Source organism: Aphis gossypii, chromosome 1, assembly GCF_020184175.1.
Source record: "Aphis gossypii isolate Hap1 chromosome 1, ASM2018417v2, whole genome shotgun sequence".
In the NCBI taxonomy this organism is placed as follows: Eukaryota; Metazoa; Arthropoda; class Insecta; order Hemiptera; family Aphididae; genus Aphis; species Aphis gossypii.
Window position 1 is genome coordinate 68809147 of NC_065530.1, and position 22941 is coordinate 68832087.

Below are 22941 nucleotides of genomic sequence, written 5' to 3' on the forward strand. Positions count from 1 at the left end.
ATTATATTAAAGTTTATATTGTTTTCTTTCTAAAAAGCTTAAAAAAACCATTATGTTATGTCTACTCAAGATTTTACTGTTGCGTTATAATAACTTATTTTCGAGGATTAAGGAAATTTAAATTTTTTATTATAATATTAAATATTATCTTAAAAAGTAATTGTAAGTTCTTTGAGTTACGAAATAGCTTAAGAGCTGGTGACTATGGTAAAAAAAAATATGTTAAAAGAAAAGTTTCAGCTTAAGTGTTTTCTACAAAAAATTCGAGTTTTTCTTTAAAATACACACAACGATTAAGGTTTCGTAAACATTGGTGAATTATAAGTAATTGTTACACTACTGAAAAAATAATAATGTGAATATTTTTTATTCTAATTCTTAAGATTTATTTTTAACGTGAAAGGATAGATTAATATTATAATAAAACATTATAATTTATTTATTTATAATACATTGTAATAAATATTTGTCAATATTTAATGTCAAGAAATTCGATAATCAAATGACATATACCTATATATTTTAATGGAAATGAAACTAAAAGTTGATTAATTAATTTTTACATTTCACTTTTAATTTTATTGTAAGTTAAACAATAAACCTCAAAGATGGAAATTATTATTTTATGTTGATATTATTCTTAAGAAATATCTATACGAGAATACAAGGTTATTTCTTTATCCTCTGTACAGGTAAATGAGAATAAACGAAATGTCAAGTACGCCAGAAGTCATATTGATATTTCCGATTATCCGTCTCATATGTATACATAAAATATGTATCTTGCTTCTTATACTTGTGAGTGGTGTTCACAGGTTTTAAATTTTAATTAGCGGTTCTACGTAGTCTTTTGTGTACCTACCATATATAATGACAAAAATACAAAATAATGTTATTATAATAACGCAATGATACAGAAATCAAAAGTAAATTAAAATAGTTTTGCTCGGTGGAAAAATGTCAAACTACGTAATACGCATGCTGATGTATAGTGTATGAATATATGTCTGATATTAATATAAGGTAGAACTTTAATAATTAAGTCATATTGTATGCTTTCTTAAATCATACATGCAAGAATATTTGATCTATTGTAGATTTTAATATCTAACTATAGGACCAAATACATATAGGTAATTTTCTCTGTACGAGTCATTAGTCATCTGTAGTTATCTTTTAGGATAATATGAGTATACACTATACATAAATATATTATGAAGCAAAAAAAAAAAAAAATCGTAATAATAAATTTTGAAGTTAGTTGTAAAAAAAATATTAAATATGGCATAATTTAAATTCATAGTTACAATTTGTTTTATAAAGATGGATGCATTTGTAATTGGTACATAATTAGACAGTTAAACATATTTAAAAAGTTATATTGCTTAATTTTTATCTGATTTTTTTTGAAGAAAATTAAAAAAATTAAACTGAAACAAATTTTAAGAAAAAATATCTTAAAATATATATTATATAACTATTTCTCTTTTAGATTATAGGCGTCACAATTTTTGTATTCGACTTAGTTTTTCTTGGATTCATTTTTCGAATGCAATGATTTATCGCCCATTTAACTCAACTAATAGCATTATATTTTTATATTGATATTTTGGATTATTTAACGTGGGGGGCCTCCACGTGGGGTTCTATAATTAAGAGTTAATATTTACAGCCCTCGCCCTAAATGATGGCCATAGTTTAGTTACAACTTTTATAGATATATCTATGTATGCTTACACATATTAGGTGTGGTTAAAGTTTAAGAACAAAACACGGTAAGAAAAATGTACTTTTTTTATACATTGGCGTAGGTATATTTAATATATGTGTGGAATAAATAAAAAATAAAAATAAATATAAAATCTTTTACAAAAATTATGATTATAAAAATAAATTTGCAGGAAATTGTATTATAGTTTATAATTTACATATAAACTAAATTAAATATATTTTTCATTCATTCAAAAATTCAATTAATTTTGATAACTTCACAAAATTAAAATAATTATTTCCTTTATCGATAAATTAGATGAAGTATGATTTATTATAGATTGATTAGATATTATCAGAATAAATTAAAGTAATATGATAGAATGTAAATTTTAATATAACTAAATACTTCTTTTAAAAATATATACTCGTATAATTATAAATAACACATATCTGCCTCTCTATACATGACAATTTTAATTTACGTAAAAGAAATACTGGATAAATTTATTATGTAGAGCCGTAAAATTAAGGTTATAAAATATATAAATTATATATGTATAGGTAAAAAGTTAGCTACACTTCGTATAAATAAATTTTACATTTTATTTTAAATGTTTACCCCATCTTGTTACAATCACGTGGAAAATAGCTCTAAGAAGATTAGAGGTAAAAGGTAAAGAATTTGGCTGAAGGATTACAGTCACTTGCCAAATCAACGTCAACGAGCTTTTTATAAGTCTCGGTAGGATAGCAGGCTGGTTCGTTTTTTATCTCAAAGCGTGTGGTATAATGTGCAAAGGTTTAAAATATATTATGTTAAAAACCCCGTTAATAACAGTTTATTTTATATTCAAATAATTTTGATGTTTTTCTTAAATAATGTTATTTTTTTATTTTACTGCTGTACCTAAATATTATGTATTATATAATTTTATTTTATTTTAAATCAAAAATGTTGCGACATGCAATTTTGGTTAATTAAATATTTTAATCAGAATTCAAAATAGTAGTTAAAATAACAGTAGGTACTTTCTAACGATTTACTCACACTAATTCATGTGTCCCAATGGAACCAATTACTAGTTCAATACTTGAACTATATGTCTACAAGAAATCTAAAATTATAATTATTATATATTTATATTTATACGTAAATTACGTATCTATAGTATCTATATACATTGTATAATACTTACATATAAGCATAATATTATTACTGTCGTGACGTTTATTGAAGAAACACCAATAATGACATTGAAAAACAAAACCACTTGAGAGTTTCGGTATTTTATTACTCCGCTGATTTTAGCGCCATTGTTGTCGTCGTTCATCACGCGAACGCATACCAGAAACTATACACGTTTTTATTTGTATTCCCTGTTTGTTTACAGATTTGTTTTCAGTGGCTGTAGGTATATAAATCACTAAGTATTATTTCGGAAACAAATCTTTTACATAAAACATTTCCATCGCCATAATTACAACCTGCTATTCAAATGAATCCCAGAGAGAATTGACTTACGGTAGATAGATTTGAGCAATTACCATACGATTTAGGAAATAAACAGAGATGAATGATTCATTACTGTTAACAGGTACTATACAAAAAAAAATATTAATTTGGTATAATGTATATTATATTAAATACATTTTTACAATAATATTATAAAAAAGATAAGTATTGATCGTCATATTCAAATTGGTCTCGAAAAATAATCACCAATAATATCGAGATTAATAAGTATAATAAAAGTAAAAATGTACGTAATATTATATCATAATAGATACAAAGGTTTACGACTGCATTTTAATAACGTAGATGTTTATTATGTGTTTGCATAAAACACAATCAAATAAGTATTAATTTATTACTTTCGTTATAAGTATGTATTTTATAAATGCACAATATTCGTTTTCGTTTCAATTACACTGTTTCAAATACAAGTCAATCAACAATTTATATTAATTCTGGTTGAGTGGCACTGGCGAGTGGTAGACGTGAGTAAAGACAAAGAAAAACACATATGAAACTGACAGTTGTACACAAATACTATACACATTGCTGGAAAACAATTGAAAAATTCAAAAGAATTTCAATAGATGTTTAAATTTAAAAAAAAACCACAAAAACACACGCACACACCAACACAAATACTTACATGAAATATATATAGTTTATTGATTTTAGTCAATTCAGATGATTTTTACAATAAAATATTTTACTGGTTTGTATTAGTTGTTTTTAGATTTATTTTCTGTTATGGAAATTTTTATTTAGTTTTAATTAAAAATTCAAAATATTTATATATATATATACATGAGTATATTATAGATTAAACTAATGAATAAGTGGCATGAAACAACGCAACAATAGGAAATCAGAAAATTCTAACTACTTCAAATAAATGTACAATTAATAATATAATTGTTTACAATGAATTAATTCTTGCTATTACAAAACGTTTCATTTTATTTTTTAAGCTATAAATTTACTATGAATGGCAATTCTGTTAAGTATGATCACTTAGTATAAAATATAAATTATAGTTGTACATGTAACAATAAATGCCTTATAATCTCTATTAAAAGGAGTTCCGAGTTATAAATATCAGTTGGTTAAACTTTAACGTCGCTGTATATCTAAGATATTAATATATAACATGTATTATATCATTCAAAAATGTATCTTGTGAGTTGTGATTAATTTATTAGACTATTTTTCTTTCATTGGACAAAAAATACATATCATATTATTGTAGAATTCTTAATTTTTTCATACTAAATACGATGTACTTTAACAATTTTTTATTGAGATTTACTTATTAATTAGTAACCTAGTGTCCTAATATCTATAATACTTACAAATTCTAATAATAAAAACAAACATACTACAATAATTATCGATTTCTTGTACCTAAATATATTCTATTGGTATTTTTCATATTTATTTAAAACCAAATTTTAGATTTTTAAATAAAGTTTGTCAAACTTTATTCCTCATTTGTTATTAGTCTTTTAGACTACTTACTCATTAATTTATTAACGTATTTATACATTTTATTATAATTATGACTTATGAGTGTTTTTAAATTGTAATAAAAATAAGTTATGAAATGTTTATACAGTTTTCAATCTCCGAGCGTGATAAGCGTGATAACTTTTCAGATTAACATTTTTAAAATAGTTACCTTATATTTTAATTATGTATTTTAACATTTAATTACATAAATATACTTTTTATAAAATATGTATCATTGCACTTGAACACTAAAATTAATACTGTTTTTCACCAAGGGTTCTAATATAATTGAAAAACTTAAAAAAAAAAGATTATTGACGTTAAATTGTTTACTAGATATTATAATATGTATGGAATATTACGATACTTAAATAATTAATTAAAACAACTTAAAATTACAAAATAAACATAATAAATAAATCAATTGCATAATATTGAAATTTCATTAAATCAGAAATCGCAATATCGTTGAACTCGAATTAACCTAACTATGTTGACCTAATTTATTGTATATTATTATCTTTTATCTTTCTTCTATATAAATTAAACGCACAACGAGTTTGCTTGTAATGTGTTCTAAAATTGTATAACCATGTGTGATTTGTTATAACTTAAAATATAGAATACTTTATATCTTGAATGAATATATATAAGAGAAATATACAATTTGCTTAGTCGAATTTAACAGTATAACAATGTCGACTTAGCTGCAATTATTGCTAATAATGATCCATTACTGACAGCTGAATAAAAAAATATTTTGAATCGAATTATGCTGACTATTTACGCTGTAAACTTTTTTTTTCATGGACTCACTAGATAGAACCGGTAAGATAGTTTATAACAGAAAATTGCATTGGCAATTGCATCGTCAGGCATTGCTGCCACTTTATTACATGGCGAACGAACATTCATTATTCTAACTGCCATTAGACATTTATAAAAATAAAAATGCAATGTGTAACATTAAAAAAAAAAAAAAAAAATACAGAAATGTCAATAGTGTCACAAAGGAAGAATTAAATCATAATCTGAGATGAATGTAGTATGGCTCATAAACATTTACTCGAAGCATTATATTGAACTATGTAAGATTTGAACAGTAACGATAAACTTTTCGGTGATGATATCCTACTATTTTCTTATCATTTCTGACAGACATTGCCGGTTTTTCCTCACTCTACTTTTGCTGATGAGATTAACGTATATTTAAAACAATTATTTTTATGATGAAATGTTGAAACAATTCGACTTACAATAAACATGCGATCACAATAGGTAACTGTAAGATAATCCATCATCAACACAAACATTTTTTGAACAATTGGTGGATATTTAAAACGGTGAAATAGAAATGCATCCAAATACAGAATGCATTAAATTGCCAGATAATTTTTTCACCGTCGCGAAGAGAAAAAACGAACTAATTCAGTGAATCTTCCCGGATATACTAAATAATTACTTGGATCATAATTGGTTCAATAATCAAGTTTTTTTGGTAGCAAAGAGTTTTGATTTTGACGAAACTAACTTCCAGAAACTTCCAGATACAACCGTTATTGCTAGGTGATCTAATGCCTTTTAAATCAATCGACACTATTGTTGATGAAAATAAGCCGTACATTTTCCAAATTAATTTTCAAATTCTTTGAATATACCAGGAATGCTACTACACAATCTTTGGTTGAAGATTGGTTCACCAATTATTCTTCTGCGTAATTTACATTAATTTAGATTTTGCAACGTTACAGGTTTCATCATCAAAAGAATCACCGGAAATGTTCTTAAAGAAAACCATTTTGACTAGAAAGATTAAAGGAGAAATGTTCATATTACCTCGTATTCTACTTATATCCTCGGAATCTCCAGTATAATTCAAAATGCTTCAATTTCCTGTTCGTTTGGCTTTTGAAATGTCCATAAATTAGTCTCAAAAACAAACAATGTCCATTTGAGACTTGGACTCGGAAAATCCATATATATTTTATGAGAACTTACATGTTATATTATGCTATATGTAGGTAAATCATAGAATCTATTTGCCTTAGCGAAAAATAGATTAACCAAAAATATTGTACAGCGGTCAGCGCTGGCTTAAATTAAAATTATAAATTATTATAATTTAAAGTAAAAAAAATAATTATTAAAAATTGTTAAAAGTTTACGTTATCTACCTCATTTATAAAATTAAATTTTTATGATATCAATTAAGAACTTTTTAAATAGTTAAGTATATCATTAATTCAACGGATTATAACACAGTCACGGCAATTCACAACTGCGGGGTCAGTTACCTAATAATATATACATATAGGTATATATATTATACATTTTACACTAATGAATTATTCAGATTATTATACAAATAATATGTAACCAATTTTTTCAGTGCAATATTTGAAAATTGAAAATAATAATAATAATCATAATTGTATGTCATATATTTTTAATGACATATAATATATCTGTAACTTGAAAATACAATGCTTACAATTTCTATTATTGTTTACTATGTATTGTAGTTTATTAACCAATAAAAACCTAACAAAGAGATGATTGTGTTTAATAGAATTCGTATCTGGTCTGATGTATCTATTATAGTATCGCTAAGTGCATTAAATATTTTCTGAGTAATAAGTATATCTTACTATTATACTATTATATATTACCTATATATCTCCGTTCTCCGAGATTCAATCAGTGTTAAAAGTTTTTTTCCAAGTATCAATGTCTAAACGATAATCAAACGATAGTTATATAATTATTGAAACAGTACATGTTCTGTCCTTAAAGTTCAATAATCTACATGCGTTTTATAAGCTTAAAGATTCAACATTAAAGATAATTTAAAGGCTATCTGGCTGAATGAGGAGATATGATAAATTTTCTAAGAGTACCTAATTAATCTGAAAATATAAATAGCATATTTTTAACTTTTTTAAGCTATGATTATTAAATAATAATCGAGTTTTTATGTCAATCGAATCATTATCAAAATACACAATTTTGTTTTTTTATTTATTATGAACTAAGCATTATATGTATTTAATGTATGAGTATGTGAATACTGAAGAATAAAAAGCTAATATTTTTGGCCATTAAGGTCATTAATATTTATACTATTAAAACTATGACATTGTACTAGTTTTTGTAGTTTTCGAAATGTTCAATCAATGAAGTTGTAAAAAAAACCTAAGAAAAGATAAGAGATGGTCATGTCACACTCACTTAAAATCTGTTTTTATTCTTTTTCGTAGTAGGAATATAATATTATTTATTCCTTGACATATTGTGTTATAAAATAGATTAATATAATAAGTACAAACGAAAGATAATATGATAAAAACATGTTCTTTTACATATGAAAGCGTTCGGCAGCTGTTTACCTGGAGGAAAACGTTTAATCACGTCACATCTGTTCCCGAATATACATTTCCTAGAATATAATGCTTAATAAATAATCATATTATGTTATTGCTCACATCATAACATACTATTTACCTAAGCTGTAATATGGTATAATTTATTTATTTAACGGTCGGAAGTTTTCAAGGATTGAAGATGAGGAAACCACGTTTGATCGAAAACTTCAACGATCTAATCTTAACTTCCATATCACTCCACTGACATTGATATCCCAATAATTATTTATTCAATTAAAATATATTTTTCTTTAATATGAAAGAGTCATTTGTTTTTACACAGATATGACCACAATAAACACAATAAATATACGTAATCAAATAATAAATGACGAGTTAAAATGTTTTAAATGATGTATCGTTATCTCAAATATTATTTTTTAATATACAAAACAACATTTCCAGAAAATAATTATTAAATAACAGTAATAGATACTGACTGTGTTTCGTTAATTTAGGATAATAAACTAGTTAATATTTATAATTCTAGTAATGTTGAAAAACTTCTACATTTTTTTCTTATTTTTAATTTGATGAATAAAATATAACTTTTTCTTTGTTTAATCTATAGTAAATAATCACATAATCATATGAGTATATTATAATATCTTATCATATCATATAGGTATATAAGTTATAATGGCATAATAATATATTATGTATTAATTGATATGCATATTTGAATAAATATGCATATGGACCATTTTTAGTTATATGATCAATGTATTTGGAAACTTGAACATTCAATTACCATTTTATTTTATGAACTATTTTTTACTGTATATTCTATTTTTTGTTTCTTATGTTTTGAAAATGTATAAATTCAAAACATCATTATTCTAAAATAGTTTCAACAAACTTAACCCAAACAATTTTTTGTTTAGATATTTAATTTATAATATATTGTCTAAGTTTTTACTTTCATTAAAATTCGTATAATTATAACGCGCTTTTCTAACTTATTACTATTAAAATTAATTTTTGTTGTTAACTATTTATTTAGGTTTGACAGGTAATAACCTTAGCTCCTTACAACACCAAACATTTTACAATTTATTTACCTTCCATATTAATCATGCTTGATATCATGCTATTGTAACAAATACTCGAGTCCTACGATAAAGTTTCATATTCTCTAGAGTTTATACCGCATTAAGTTCAAAAGTTACTAAAATGACAATACTCGTTACCTTTCGTTATACCAATATACATTGACGCATTGGCATGTAACAGGTTTTCGATATAAATGTAATATAAAATATGTCATAAACATTAATTTCACATAACTTCAAAATTATTACGTTTTCGTGATTCACTGATGCATCGTATACCAGCCTATTCGTATAGAATATACCCAATACCGTACTCTTTTTTGTAATAATTTAGTAATAGAATGTTATGGTCCAAAATGACTACATACGTTGACTTACTCTTATATAGGTACCTTAACCTTATGTAGGTAATTATTGATATTTAGATTTATGACTATTTTACGCACGAAAATGTATAGTGCCGTTGATGATATTCAATATCCTCGTTTTCAATATAATTATATTGTACACAAATATGTTTTGTGTGGTTTGATCATGATTCACAAGTACATAATATTTTACTACGAATACTATATGTATCACGTGTTAAACAGTAGATATCAATAAAATTACAGTTATAGATAGTCCAGCGGCATTCATGATATAAGTACATTTTTAATAAATAATAATAAAAAAAATGTGCGCCGGAAACGAGCAATAATTATAGTTAAAAATTTTAAATCATATTCGTCGGTCGTCGCTATATCAGGTTATGCTTCTTAATGCATTTTATCGTATTAACTGCAGTATAATATTGTATTAGCACCCAATATTCAAGTGCGGTTTGGTTCAATTATAGAACAATTATATTCTATAAAATAATGTATGATATGTACTGTAAAAATGAATAATTATATTATTACTATTGTAATTATAAAAAAAATATAAATATTAAAAACTAAAAATTATCACGGTAATAAATAAATAAGGTTAAAAATTGAAATAATTGTAATACAAATGTATATAAAATGATTACAATTTAAAGTTATTAGGTATTGAAATATTTGAAATTTACATTGATATTCATAATCCGTGTAGAATTATAGTTATTATGGAGAAGATTTTCACGTCAGTTACTTTTACATGGGTCAATTATAAGTTAAAATAATTATATTAAGCCAGTTATCATTTACCCGATCGAATAACGTATAGATATACCTCGCTTAACTAACAACGAATTGATTATTAAGCCAATAATGAGTACAATGTCAATACCAGTATTATACACGTTTGTATCAGACGAATTACATTTTTCATTTATTTATTATTTTTTTTTTGAAGAAGAAGAAGAAGAATAATTAATCGTGTAAAATAAATCGGGTATTCATACACCGGATTCGAGTGACTCCCGTTGTCAAATTTCGAACTACCGGGCATGCGCATGATTTTGGACTTCAGACAAAACTAGACATGACGTTTCAAACGACGATTAATCGCTTCGTTTAGTGTAGTAATTTTACAAACAACTTGTGCGTAATCGTAATGAGACGAAGACGTCAGACACTCGTGCGTGTGCGTATGACGCGACCGTTATTTACATGTGTATAATGTAACCTGTAGTTGGTCTCGGGCCAAACGACTGCAGATAAATGTTTATTATTTTCAGTCTTCGGACCGTGGAAACGCCTATAATGAACTAAAATATTTATTTTTGTCATTTCATTATATGCGTACCATGTGTAGGTACTTCTGTATCGTGGTTGAACGGAAACCACGGCCACCCAAAATGGTGTTTATATTTAAGTTGTCGCGGGTACCTGCACGAGGTTAAATATTTGCCACGACTGTTTACACGTCAGCGAATAGGCGATTTCTTCGATCGAAACAAATCACAATAACAAGCTAATAGTCGATAGCATTACATTATATCCTCCAATTAAAAAAATTGTACTATATGTTTGCACATTTTTGTAGAAAATATAAGTATTGGCAATTATTATAAACACTTTGAAATTATTATTATTATTTCGTGTTTGGATCTATTAGAGCGCAAACCTTAAAATATCTCTATGCATTTTCATAGCTTGTGAATAAGAATTTATTGAACCTTATAATGGAATATTAAAAGGATTTATACATTGCATTAAACATGGTACAGATACAGTTGAATAGAAATAGAAGATTGTAACGAATGCGGTTTACATATAACTGCAGATGTATACGTATATAGTGCTGTTTATCTACATATTTGCATTGGCCATTAACTGGGCTGAATAAATTTGTGGCTATTCGAGATATAAATCGTAAAATATAACAAAGCAATATTGTACAGTATAAATTAAATGGCAATGGGTGATTAAAAAATAATATTTTAATATCCTACGTGTTTGAGTAAAATTCAAATACTACAAACATAATTATAAAATATATTATATCGTTGATATAAAGTTAAATAATAAATATTCGAGTTTAACAAAATAAATAAAAAAACATTACTTCAAGAATTTAAATGATTTAACTACTACATAGAAGTCATTACTTCGATTAAAATTGATAAAAAAAAAAAAAAAAAAAAAAAAAATTGAATAAAATAAATAATTTATTATTAAAACTTTTAAATTATCGTAATTTATTGTATTCTGTTATGAAAATACTTGGAGTATTAATTTTTAATTTAATTCCATGTAAGTGTAGTGTATGTATTTTTAAAGTAGTTTATAAAAAATGTATATATATATAGGTAGGTATAGTTTTTGTTTAAATCCAATAAACGCCTTCAGTTATTTTAAAAAGAGTATATTTATAAAAGATTTAACATTGAAAGCATAAAAAACACATTAGGTTAAAAAAAATACTATAACTATGATTTCTAATTTTATCATAGAACTTAAAACATATCTACTCTTTTAAAAAAAAGTTATGTTCTGTCCATAAGATAAGTACTTAAATAAGTTTTATCAAAAATCTATTAAATATAATATCTAATCTGTATTTAAATAAATAAAAAAAAACATTATTCCAATACTAATATAAATTATACTACAGAAATAAAAATCAGATTTACTGTAACAAAATGAAAGATCAATTAATATAAAAGGGACAAAATTCTCATAAAATATAATTCTATTATTTTGAGCCAAAAGTATATAGGTACTACGTGGTTAATCCGTTAAATTACGACCCTATAATCCAGGGCTATTAACATTAAATCTTTGTTTTTATCTATTAATATTTTTAATAACGGTCTTTTGTTTGTTAAAAACTGATTTTATAACTAAAACATTATTAGATATATAATTTAGGTATATACTTAATGATATAATAATATGTTGCAGATGTAGAGATAACGTATCAATATAGAGTAATTTATTATTTAAAAAAAAAAACTCAGGCAACTAGAATGGCGTTATATTTTTTTATTTCACCTAATGAAACTCTAGAAATATCTTTTTTGTCACTAAGTGTTAAAAAAGCAACACACTGTTTAAAACCCAATTCGTTTTATTGTCACTAACTCTCGGAATCTAGATACCGTAATCATAAGATGCATATTTAATGAATTTATGGAAAATTTATCGAAGGTGTTCATCAAATATAGTCATGAAATAAATAAACCAATGAAAATATAATTATTATTCATTACCTAGACAGTTATTTCTGACGTTCTGGAGCAAAAAGCAGATAAAAATCATAGTTAACAGATATATAAGGTACTTTTAAAACTGTTTTTATTCAAAATATAGTTACTGGAGGTAATTGTTTTTGTGATAACAAAAAACAACCTTTATAATGTTCATGATTTTTTATTTTTTTTTTTTACTACAGCAAAAGTTACGAGTATATTGTTCAGGCGTCACGTAAGGATGTTTAATGACTGTAAATTAATACAAATAAAATAATAAAATTTAATTATTAAGAATGCCATAAACTATCGACGAGTTATGCATACAATTTGACCACATTTAAATGTATGTAAAAACAGGTACAGCACGGAATGCATTAAAATATCCATGCACGGTCTTGGATGAAGATGGTATCAAGAATTCTAAACTTTAAATTTCTAAACTTCTTAATCAATACAACAACCTACGGTGCATAAAAATGTGTAATACGCATATATTACAAAATTGAATTAGAATCCAATAAACCTCCAGGCGCATATATCCTGCTAAAAATTATAATATATTATAATACCTTCTTATTGATTGTTGCTTTGATACCTACTCATTTGTTGTGACCGACATATTTTCATTTTATTGGTGCTGACTGATTAAAATATATTTATATATTATGTAAAATAGTCAAATACATTCAACTAGTTTAACAGTAATATAACGATACAACTTCATTACAATAAATGGCATAAAATGCCACAACTTTACTCATAACAATAACAAAAAACATATCATGCAGAATTATTGAAAATGAGTTATGTATTTATATTTAAAATATTGCATTACAAAAAATATTTGGAGTTGATATTTTTACATTTATTGAAAACTTACACACATAACTCGAACATTTAATGATTTAAAATAATTTCTTTAACTTTAAAATGTTGAATATTGTTTTATAAATAGTTAGGTAAATGAATATGTAATATATAATTTTTTTTTTTTTTATGAAATTAATTATTCCATTCTTGGCTGTTTATCTAAATAGTTGTTTATATTACTTAATTTTGGTGTATTATAAACATAAATTCTGTTGAGATTTTTTCTTTTGTTTTTATAAAATGTGAATTTATTTTTACGAGTTTCTAATATTATTTTTTAATTATGTTATACGGTTATGAGGTCTCAATTAATAAATGCTGTATTAAATAAACAAAAATTAATGCTTTGGAGTTTATAGAATAAATCAATCATAGTAAATAACGTATGCAAAGCACATAAATAAGTAAATTATACAAAGAACAAAATAAATCCCTAGTTCTTTTTGTTACAAGGTGATTTATTATTTTGAGTATTTTAACAATATGGGTTGTTATTTACTGAAATAAATTACGTGATCATAGTCGACAACGGATAAATAGCGCTAATAATATCGTTTTACTGACAAAAAAGATAGAAATGAACTTAAAATTGTTAACAATGTTACTAACAAAAAAACAAATGTATATGATATCTTAACTGATGTGCCGTTTTTAATGTATTAATTTATTTAAATTAAAACACTTTTAACGTTTCTTTAAGAACTAACTCATATTAATTTAATTTGTGATTATTGAAATTTGTTTTATTTTTATTATCCTTCATAAAGTTGGCAACATAACAATACTACCTATAGACACAATTGAAGTATAATCAACAACTTTGTTGGTAACTTGTTAGATATTGTTTAATTACTCCCTGATTTTGTTGGACTATATTTTCATCAATAGGGTTTTCTTAAGTTTATGTTTTAATAACTTTAGATGGAACCTCATAATAAATTAATAAATACATAATAGGTATAATAATCATTATTAGTACTAAACAGTTTCATTATAATTAAAAAAAAAAGTATGTGAATCTTAATTAATTGAAATTTTGTGCTATCACATATTATTATTTACTTAACTCAATTAAAATTTAACATAAATTAGTTCAGTGTACTTCATACAACTACTAATAGAAAAATAAATAACTTATACTAATACAAATAAATTATGAAGTTTTTTTGTTAATAAAGGCTGAAACCGTATTTATTCAGAATTATATATAATGATTTATCGTTGAATTCAAATTTAGCCCACCCGTGACAGTAACCAACTCATTATTCAATGACGAGGTATACATAAAACCTACTTCATGACTCTTGTTTTTTTTTTTTTTATCCCTACAATAATATAATAAAATATAATAAATATATAATTTGTTTTATCACGAATTCAATAGATAATTGCTTTCTATTGTTAAGTTTTAAATGTATTAATTGTATCATATTATAATTAATCTTTTTGTATATCAAATTCTTATGTACGAAAAGTATATTTTGATAAAATATTCTAATCAATTGAATATTATATTATTTTATTAAATCATATAATTTATTAGTATTGTTTTCTTTAATAATGTTAAGTTATTATCTTAAAACCATTACAAGGTATAAATAAAATATCCCATCTGTAATAGAACAATCTATTTATATAAAATAATATGTTTTTCAAAACAATATTTAAAATGTTTTTTATGAATAAGAGAAACTTTTTCATTTGTTTAACTCGTTATAAATACAACTTATGTGTTATATGTTTGAAATACGTATAATTTTGAATAATAAAAAATGTACTAAATGCATTTATTTACTTAATTTAGCATAGTAACTTTTGACTTGGTAATATTATGAACATTTTGTCATATTATATCGGTTACTCTTTCAATGCAAGGTAAGAAATTTTATGGAAAAGCATATTATTATTAGACTTTAAAAGTTATAGTTGACGAATATTATATGTATATTTTGTATCTTATATTCAATATAGCAATTTAAAAGTTGACAAATATGAAAATGTAAATTAAATTTTATAATATTGAAAAATTATATATTTTTAGACATCATATAGTTTGAGTCTAATTATTTTTGCCATAGTTTTGCCAATGTTTAAAACTATAATATAATAATTTATATTTATTTTCAATTATTTGTTCATGTAATATAATATGGCAATAAATTGTTTTAATTTTCATAAATTAAGTTGAATTACCTTCGAAAAAAAAAACCAAAAAAACATTTATAAAAACGTTGCAGATAGAAGTGATAGTAGGTGCACAAATACATTATCATTCATTACGTTTCGTTTCTCTGAAAACAATGGTATCTACCTTTGACACAACTATTGTATGAAATCGAATTATCATCATCAGGAATTGCCCACTCTCTATATCTCTACTCTCCTATACATTTCTCTCGGTCGTCTTGATGTCCTATTAAATTGTATAATACGAAAATGCGATCACATTTAGCCTGAGAACTCGGATCCAATGTAATGGAAATGCCGAACAGACTCGAATTACTCAGCTCTCGTTGTTTTATAGTTAAGCTAATCAGCAATCTGTGTGTGAGTATTTTTCTATATATACCTGGGGTATACCTTATATATATATATATATACAAGTGTAAGGTACGTACTTCTACTTACACTAATGGGTAGATAAAGTCAATTTGCTATTCGCTTGAACCCAGTGTATAAAGACGTGACCACGTTTGATAAAATAAATTTTTTGTAGAAAAGATGTTCTAACAACTTATTCAGTAGAAGGAACGAAGATTGTAGTAAGCATAAAATATATTATATTATTCTCGGTTTTGGTGTTTGAAAGTAGAAGCGGTTCGATGTGCTTTTCAAAATTACTCTATTTATAGTGCTACGCATCTTAATAATTATTTAAAGATAAACAATTTTCCGTGAAGTTGTAGCCAAAATTTAACCATCGTTATGTCAAATTACAATTTAAAACGTTGGATTAAATAACTCCAGAGTGAACATATTTTTGAAAACAAATAAAAGTTCTTTTGAATATAATTACAAAATATTATAATAAATCTAAAACGTAATTTATACCACTATGTAATATCGTGGTTTAATTATCACAACGGCTGTTGTTTACGACGTGACACAACACGCATATTGCATAGATTCAGTGCAGGATAACGAACAGCTATACCAGCTGATAATGTATGCGGATTAGCGTTTCATATTATAATGGTTTTCTACAAACATTTTTAAACTCAGGTTAGGCGTCAGTATACTCGTATTATCAGGTTATTATAGAAAGTCCCTTGGTATATATGTTATAATATTAACTATATATTATTCATTTTTTTATCCAGGCTTAAGTCTTAAGTTAATTCACAAATAATTAGTCGAGGTGAGTTTAAAATGTGATACTAGAATAAACGCAGGTTTCATATGATTCACATAATCCGTTATTGACAACTGAGAGTTAATAACCAATATAATATTCATTTATTGAAATCGCCAATTTTAAGTGAGTGGAAAATATTTATATTGTGCCCGTTGTGTAATTATTATAAGTTATTTAACAATAAATTATACTTTTCTAATTATTATTATTTTTTAATTTGATAATTAAGACTTTAATAACAAGGGTTAGCCATTAGATATTACATATTAACTATGTTAGGTGTTAGATAAAAAATAATATTACATAATATTACATACTATATACTATATAGTATGTATATAGGTTGAGTTAAATTTAAAATTACAATTTACTTATATAGTACTTGTGCTGTTTAAGAATGTGATAATTTTATAAGTTAAGCTTTCATCAAGAGCTTCCATTATGTTGGGTGACATGTTCAGGTCAGTGCGTATTGAGATGTATTGTGTACACTGCTCCACTATGTGTTTGATGGTTAAAGTTCTGAATCAGAGGTTCTCAAACTTTTTTTTTGCGTAACACCCATGGTAAGTATTACGCATCAGTTATGTACCACTAATAAGTAATCACTGAAAATAGAACTGTTCAATATTTTTAAACATTTATATTAAAAAGAATAGGAAGCATGTTAATAAATAATATTTACACAAAATATAATACTATTAGATTTTCCATGTGCAAACCAATGATATATAACCATATTATACAATCCTACATTTTAGATATACAGGACATTTTTTTGATCGAAAATAATTAAAGTGTTGTATAATATTATACATGTAGCTCTATCAAGATAACTCTCTATTTTATTGCTATTAATATACGGACAACTCGGGAGCTTAAATTATAATAACTTAAAAATGTGTTAAGCAATAGATTAATAGAAAACTACATGTTATGATTTACGTATAACGTTGCAAGTACTAGACGACTGTGGTAAATATTTAAACATTAAGAATATTATAACGCTCTCTTTATTTTTATTAATTACACATAATATGATTAATTACTCAGAATAATGTTGTTGTGCAAACGTACAACGATAATGTTGAATATGATTAAAATTATTAATACTCGGTATACATTTAAAAGGTTATAAATACCTATCATTATTTTTACAAAGTTATTTAGTGAATATAAAAGTGAAATAAAAATATGTTATAAGAAAACAACATGTTGTAATTTACCAATATATTTGATCAAATTCAAAACTCATTGTGTAATAAATAAACCACACAATCATATATGTCATGGACCAAGTTCAATTCAATTCAAATAAACTAACAGTTAGTTAACAGGGTTATTAATGACTTATATAATGTATAGGTTCTACCTAAACTACCTAAACTTTGTTAACCATTATATTATAACATATGAAAGCCTAAGCCAAAAAGGTTACTGACAAGGTGACTTGTGATTATTTTAATTTTAAATATCACAATATAATATAATAGGTATACGATTTTGGTTAAGTGTAAAAATTATAATTTAAATAAAAAATATTTATTATCAGGATATATAATAATATATTTGATTCTTAGCAGCCCAATAAATGTATTGATTTTACAATGATATATATTTTCTTTTTTTTTTCTGTCCATCATAAGCTTGTAAGACAGTAAAAATACTTTGAATTCTTATCTTTGGTAGGTAGTGATTTCTAGTATAAAATTGGAACTATTTAGTACTTCTTGAAGTATAGTTAAAAATGTTTCAATAATTTTCTTATTAATCGGAAAAAATAAATAAATGAAATAAAAATGGGAATTTTTATGCAAAAACAATATTTTACAAAATTGATTTTCTACTTATGGTATAATTTTTAAAAAACTTCAACTGTTTTTAAGCTATTTATGAACAATTTAAAGTTTCATTTTTTTTTTCAAACTTTAATAAAAAATTATAACAAATAAGAATTTCTTCCTTTTTTGAAAAAAATTAAAATACTATCTTAGATCGTTTTCTTCAACATAAAACGTGATTTTGATAAAGTATGGTATCAAGGCCAACTTAACAAAAAAAAAAAAAGATTCTTCCAGTACCACTTTATTTAATAATTAAATCATATCTTTTGAATCATACACTTGTCACCAGACAAAGAAATGCATTCTCCCCCTACTTAAAAGTAAAGCAAAAGTCCCTTAAGGAAATGATTTGAACAACATCTGTGACCTTTACTACACATTCACTGCAGACATACTAAATGCTGATTATATTTCAATCGCCAAAGTTGTAAATAGCTCAGCAATATTAGCTATTAAGTGAATATATTTGTAACATTGTAGTATTCTTTAATCTCTAATCACATCCTATCAAAATAGAAAAATGTCATCCAATTGGAAAACCAAAATTAACATTGAAAAGTTCTGCCATGTTCTTTATTACGCCTTAAAAAGAGAAATATCACCTGTCTTCACTTTGAAAGAAAATTACTCTAACTTAAACCTAAATATTTTAATATTTGTGCCTGATATTTGACAAATATTTTACTAGGGTCTTACATTTAAACTCAAATAAAAAAAAAAAAAAACATAACAGTAGAGTCAGTAGTTTATACCTATTCCACCCAGTTCATCCTATTCTTAAATCAAATAAAATAATAAAATAATTATTTACAACTCAATGTTAAGGCCCACTTGGGCTTATAAAATACAGATATTAGATTGTGTCAAAACATCTCCAACAAAAACATTTCAAGCTTTTCAATTACTCTCCGTTCACTTACTTCTGCACCTTGATAGTTGGTATATTTCTAACGATTCGATCCACGATGACCTTATCATTGAAACTGTTAACACAGTTGCATCTGACCATTAAAAAAATGCCACTCCAAACTAGCCACTCATGCCAACCCACTTATAATCATTCAAGACTGATACAACTTGACAGAAATCCCCCCCCCCACCCCGTCGGTTAAAAAGACGCTGATACAGGGATTTGTTAAATCCCTAACTATAATGCCTCCTCAAAGTTCATTCACTAAAAAGCTTCAACTTATCATACTATATCATAATTTAAATATTCTCCATATAAATATATAATTTAATATCTTATTTGATCATTATACATACAATACAGATCGTTACATTTTCTATTTTAATAAAAAAAATATATCAATGAAAATGTTTTGCTTGCCAAAAACCTTCAAAATATTATACGATATTACTCATAAATCATTATTAATATCAATTTTAAAAAAGTTCTGGGTAAATACAGAGGTTTTAGTAAATGTCTGAAATTAGAATTTTAGAGAATTTTGTTGAAATTCCAAAAGTGAATAAATGATTGTACTTAAATTCGTTAAATATTATATTTACGGAGCGTTGAATATATTGCTTTTAGAATGTGTGTTCGTTTTATATCAGTATACGATAAGTAGTTGATAAATTTTTCAATTTTCAACTTAAATGGTGGTTTCAAATAGAATATTTAATCTAGTTTGTACGTAAAAAATGCCCACTATTATTTTTTACAATGAAAAAAAAAATAATTAAGAAAAACAGTACATTTTTACGCAAATGTAATTTTTGAAAAAAATAATTTTGTTTTTTTGGTGTAACTCAAAAAAAATATATCATAGATACTTTAAATGTTCAGTAAATGTTCATATTATTTATAATACAATTTTAAAAATAATAACTTTAATTAAAAATACTTTTTTTTTTTGAGATATTCATAGGCATGAGAAATTGTCGATATTTTTTAGTTTTTTTTCTATACATTTTTAAAAACAATTATTTTTATTTTATAGACATTTTAAGTATAAATTATATCTTTAAATGACAAATATTGATGTTAATTATTTTGTTACAATTTAAATACACTATATTCTTGAAGACTGAAAACTTTTATGTACAATTTATATACCAACTCTACTCAGAATCATTTTTTGTATTCAATGAAATATCATTGAGTTCAAATTTGACGTATACATTTCAGTAACCTAGGTACTCAACACCAGCAGACTGGTGGAGACACAACAAAGTGGTACCCACTTGTACATCTATGTTTTTTCAATTATTACCGTTAACGTTTTCATATTAAGTATACGTTCATATATCTCCATTATAACAAGAAACATATATTCGCAGTGCCATGTAGACTAAATCAATATAATCAAAAAAATTTCCAATAATAATATTAAATTTATAATATTATACTATTTATGTTGAATTCAAATTCCAAAAATACATTAAAATTGAATATGGTGTTAATTAAATGGTGCAGAACTTTAACAGTAGGCCCTTTATATCCGTGATGAATGTATACTAACTTATGGCGTTAGTAGTCACTAAATTGGATGTATTATGCTATAATTATCGCTACTTATATATGCAAATGTATGGCGCATCATATATCATATATCGTTTAAAATAAAAAAATAATTATAATTTGACCTAGTTAGAAAGGAAAAACAATATCAATGAAACTGTTAAATTCCCTAATGTTTACAAAAACGTTGTTTACATTTTTTAAAACACTATTCGTGCACGTGCAAGTAATACATTTTTTATAATGTGTACATTTTTTTAATTTTAAAAACAGTTGAATTATCGTATGTTGTCATTGTACATAGTGCTATAGTTCCAACCACTATAATATAGTATTATGTCATTTGGTGCAATCAATATTATATGGCTACTGCAACAATGCCATTAGTATTAAAAACAGATTTGATCCGTTCATAAATTGTATTACTTAATTTTAATATAATATTATAGGCTATTTTTATTATATTAAATTACATAATTTATTATCAATAGTAATAGATATAAATATAATAGTAATGAAAAATAATATGTTGATAGGTTTTCATTGATTTTCGTTTTATAAACAATTAATGGTCAGTTATAACTTATAAGTAATCAGCTTGTCGCACCGAGTGCCGCTGTGTTAAGGCGAAGTGTATTTACACTCACACACATATACGAGAGTATATGATACACGTCTGTATGTGGGTACAGTTACACCGTCTCATCTAAACACACAAATATCACTTATGATTAAAATATATAATAAGTAAAATTGTATGTATAAAATGGTTGGAGGACGAATCTAACACTCTTTTTGTTGTTGAAACCTTTCGGGCTCAAACCCTATGTATTTGAGAATCCTATTTTCGTGCATGTTCAGCATTAAATACATACATTTATATCAAATCATAATATTGTAAATGTAGTATGTAGAATGTATTTAAACATAATTGTTCGATTAAACTGCTAGCAAGTTCCTAAGGGATAATATCCTAATCGTCTATCGATCTAACGCCTATCGGATTCGAGGTATCACCGCACGTCGAAATATTCCTCATTGCGATTCATCACAACTCGACAACGGAAAACAATTAATTACGTAAATCAAAATACCGTCGGGATGTAAGACAGATAAATTATATATATGTACCTACCAGTCGTAATTGAAATCAAATATTTTGGACGGCTTCAATATAATCGTTTCTCGTTCTCGAAAACCATTGGGGGAGATAATGAGAACGTCTGAAACCATCCATTGCCGCTTCGGTGAAGTCCGCGCCGATAGGTATGCCGTGATGTCATCGAGACGGATTTCGCTCATCTATTGACTGCGTGCTAACCGGACGATTTAAACATCCATAACGATTCACGGTGACCTCCGTTTATTCGATATAACAGGAAATATAAAAATAGTATAGAAAAAACCACCGCAGACATTACTCTGAGTACCTAAACTGTCGTTACCGTCTGATCTCGTCATATATTTTTCAAACGGGATTTCTTATGTACTATTAAATCGGTTTGTTCGAATTGAAATGCTAATGCTGCAATAAAATAGACAACTTGCAAGAAGCGTTGCTAACACATAATAATATGATCTCGAAGTAGTATTCG

The 22941-nt window shown here is 25.2% G+C and overlaps 2 protein-coding genes across 3 annotated transcripts in view; one reads left to right on the forward strand and one right to left on the reverse strand.

Moving 5' to 3' along the window:
- LOC114129503 (uncharacterized) overlaps positions 1-22579 on the reverse strand; it is a 31215-nt gene extending 8636 nt beyond the window's left edge. Inside the window, exon 1 of one of the 2 annotated variants that reach the window (XM_050204529.1) lies at positions 22482-22579. The gene's annotated coding sequence lies outside the window, so the exon portion shown is untranslated. Of the gene's footprint in view, positions 1-2909; positions 3020-22481 lie in introns of those variants that run through there. The other variant, XM_050204535.1, reaches the window with a different exon arrangement.
- Positions 1-22941, forward strand: part of LOC114121671 (tachykinin-like peptides receptor 99D) — a 186990-nt gene that overhangs the window by 77474 nt on the left and 86575 nt on the right. The window lies entirely within an intron of this gene.